Below are 3,692 nucleotides of genomic sequence, written 5' to 3' on the forward strand. Positions count from 1 at the left end.
AGATTAGATTACTGTTCGCAAATAGTTAAGGATGTGGGCTGTTCTAGTTTTAGGGAAATGCGAAGTTTAGCTCAGGATAGGAAAGAGTGGAGGTACGTGTCCAACCAGTCTTAGGACTGATGACCTTATGATGATGATGATGATACCTAATGGATCTTAACAATTTATAAAATCGTCCAAAGAAACACGATTACCCATAAAATTAGTATTTTTAGGCTTAGACGTTCTCTGTTCATTGTTACATTAAATTCGCATAGGCATGTAGAAGCTGAGGTATAACTTCCTATTAAACATCATTAATTTCGATGAGATTTTAGACTCGAGGAGATGATTGTCAGAATTTAGATTAGATTTAGATTGCTTATTAATTATAATTATTGTATCTAAATATATAATAGCCAAAGGTCACTCATTCATTCATTGACAAAACAAGAAATCTCTAAAAAAGTTATAGAATTTGGCAAGTAGATAGTTCATACGTAGGAAGCGTCAGCTAAGAACGGATTTTGCGACAGGACCTAATTAAACAGGAGGAGACATAAGGATAAGTTCTTCTGGTACATTATAAAAATTGTTGAAAAAATGTTAAAGATTTAGAAAAGGTTTCAAGTGCACCACTGGAGAAAATATTGACCAAATTTGGGCGGTTACGGTTAGAATATTAAAATTGTTTCTGTAATCTGCCCATGTTTCATGTAGTCGTTGAATGTTAAAAGTAAAAACTACATTGCATGAGCAACGGTCATGAGTGGAAAATTGGTTATCCAAAATTGTGTTACGTTTGAACCCTGCGTCACTATTGTCGTTTATAAATGATACACCATTTTTACAGTTAAGGAACAGATAAATATTGGGCATCAGTGTGGTTAAATTACTGATTTGACACAACCTTATTACTCGTAGAGAAATTACTCGACACAGTAAAATTCCACAAAAACATGATCAGATTTTTGTAATTGACTTGTTTATGCAGCATATATATGTTAATTGCAAAATATTAAATTAGTTTCGCAAATTGTGTGTTGTCATTTTTATATATGTTTTATTTTTGCAATTGTGACAATTACTTTTAATTTTTATTAAACGAAAGATTTCGTTTAAACTTTCCTTAATAAGAATGTTTCAGTGTTGATAAGGTCTTGTTAGAATTGCGGGCATTTGGGAGTATCGAGTATGTCGAGTAGACTCGATAAATAAACTGATCTTTATTAGATTACCATTCAATGGTCGGTAATGCGCTTCTGGAATTAGCATTATTGTTTCTATTTGCGACGGAAAAATTAAAATATTAATATATGCACAACGACGTAGGTATGTCAGCGGCGTTGTACGTTAAAATAGAGAGGCATTTCAGTTGTATGTAGCATCAGGAAATTATAAACCTAAAATAGCAGGAAATTATTATTAATTAAATAAAGTTATAGCAAATCGTACCATACAAATTGTATTGTCGCTTTTAAACAAGTCTGTAAAATAGTAAAGTACATAATTCATAGGTTCTATATATGCGCTTTTTGGATTGCAGTTAGGGTTGCCACCTTTTCAGGCTTTACATAAAGTATTTCTCGACTAAAAGGTTAAACAAAAAAGTACTCAGCAAAAAAATAAAATATTTTAGTTTTTGTTTTTAAAAACATATTTTTTGTTACACCTAGCAGCCAGTAACGAATTGCTGTCGCTCTTAAATACATTAATAGCCTCTAAACATGGCAAACAAAGATTTAAGTAAACTAAAAGTTCATTTTTAATTAGTTCTAATGAAGCGTTATTCCTGTCGTCCCGCCACTTTGCGTTCATAACAGAGAATACTCTTTCTGTAAATGCTGAAGTGGCCGGAACGGACAGCAAAAGTGACACTACTTTGAACAGATTTGGGAAATCAGGTTGTTCCGTAAATATGGCTTGCCATTTTTCTGTGCAATATTATTGATGTAAAAATACTCTGAATTTCGAATAATCGCTTACAAAATTACGATGTTTACTTAAGGCCTTAAATAAAGTATTTTTGCGTACTTTATGTGTCTTGTAAAGTATAACGTACGCACAGTCGAAATAGAGTACAATACTTTATAATAAAGTACGGGTGGCAACCCTAATTGCAGTCCAGGTCCCCGTGGATATAGGGCCCCGGCTCCCATTGAAGACAATGGATAATATTATTGTGGATTGAGAAAACAAAAAAGAAATAATCTAAATGCTTTATAATTTATAATAACAGAAATACAAAAAATTGCTTTAATTTTTTTCCTAATCATTAAAGAAATTGGTTTATTAAGTAAAGTAATGTTAGCCCAGGACCCTTCATATTCACGGTCCTCCTCTCAGGTAATTACTTGTACGGTAAGCAATATAGAAATTGGAAATTCATCATAATAATTGTTATTCGAAATAGTTATCTCGATTATTTATTTTCAAAACAAGTCTCCAGGGGTTTCAGCTTATCCTATGCACAAATTAGCGAGCCCTATTATACGTAATTAGCTTGTTTTGGACAAATTTTTGAGTTACTATATGGATTATTCATTATTGCGACATGAAAAGGTATTTCCAAGTAATGTAATTTATTTAATGCAATTATTTACATATGATCAATTTCTCTTTAAAATTCCAATAGTGGATTATTTTGATAAGAACCAAAATTTAAATGTTTTTCCAAAATAGAAAAAGTATAAAAAGAATCAAGAAATAAGTATTAAACCCTTAAAAAAAATAACAGTAGTTGTATTTCGGTCTCTACGGTGGTCGTCCTTAGAATTTTCTACTCGATTTTTATATCTTAACTAATATTATAAATTCTAATGTGAGTTTGTTTGTTTGCTACCATTTTGCGTCTTAAATACTCAACCAATCATAATGAATATTTGTATACACATTGTCAGGGGTACAGAAAAGGATATAGGTTACCATTTATTTAGAAAAAGGTACCATCCCCGAGGGATAAAAAAATTTGTTTTATGTGGTTGTCGATAATCTTGGACACGTGTTTAGAACATTAACGTAAAACCTATCATGAAATTTCGTACACACATTGCCAGGGGTACAGAAAGGGACATAGGGTACCTTTTATCCAGAAAAACATACTGTTCCGGAGGGTTTGAAAAAAGTTAGTTTTATATGGTTCCCAATGATTTTTAACATATATTTAGAACGTCAACCAACGCGACCGAAGCTGCGGGTAAACACTATCATGAAATTTTGTTGCATAGTCGGTGTATAGAAAATGATATATTTAGGGTACCATTTACCCAAAAAAAAAGAATGCTTGTCTCTAGGGTTAGAAAAACTTAGTTGTATGTGGTCGTCAATTATCTTTAGCGCTTATTTATATTTAGGACATCAACGCATGTTTTATAGAAAAATATTTTGATTTTCAGTCAAAATAGGCATTTGAAAAAAAAACGTATCGTAACGTATCCTATTTAATATTGTATAATAAATTAAAATCAATTCCTCTCCCCTCTATCTCATATCCTACATCTGAAATCTATCAAAATGGTAAAATTTTATGGAACTCAAAAGTTTATTTTTTTTTTATATTCTAAAAATGTGGTTTTCCGCTTCTCCTTTTGAAGGGGAATACCTCTCCTCCTTTTTTACATATTTCTTTTCTGAGAAAACAATCTTGGCAGCGCTAAAGTGTAACAGAACCCAGGTTTTTAAGCATTTTTTTAATTATTTTTAATTACTATTTA

This window comes from Agrilus planipennis, unplaced genomic scaffold (assembly GCF_000699045.2).
Source record: "Agrilus planipennis isolate EAB-ADULT unplaced genomic scaffold, Apla_2.0 scaffold224, whole genome shotgun sequence".
Lineage (NCBI taxonomy): Eukaryota > Metazoa > Arthropoda > Insecta > Coleoptera > Buprestidae > Agrilus > Agrilus planipennis.